Here is a 366-nt window from a genome sequence, read left to right as displayed (position 1 = left end):
TTTATGTTTATGGTTTAGGGAGATCGGTAAGTTAAGCTGTATTTTGTATTCTTTATTTTTGGTGAGGTAATTTAGGTTCTAAAGAAGATTGTTTTTGGTGTATTGTTTTGGCCGTGTCTGCCCCTGACGCTGTACTCATGGTAAATAAACTTCTATCCTTTTGATATCTCTGGTATTGAGACTCGCTTCCTCTTTGTCACGGCCGACCCCTAGCGGTCGTAACATAAACTCGCAATTACTCTTTTTATTTTTTTATTTAGGGGAACGCTCTGTGGGTTGTAAATGTCAGTATATTTGATTGTTAGTTCATGCTTATTGATAGGCTATAATAAGTTTCATAACTAATTTAATGAAAGTCTGTTTCCT

Source organism: Pseudorasbora parva, chromosome 6, assembly GCF_024679245.1.
Source record: "Pseudorasbora parva isolate DD20220531a chromosome 6, ASM2467924v1, whole genome shotgun sequence".
Lineage (NCBI taxonomy): Eukaryota > Metazoa > Chordata > Actinopteri > Cypriniformes > Gobionidae > Pseudorasbora > Pseudorasbora parva.
This window is presented reverse-complemented; position numbering follows the sequence as displayed.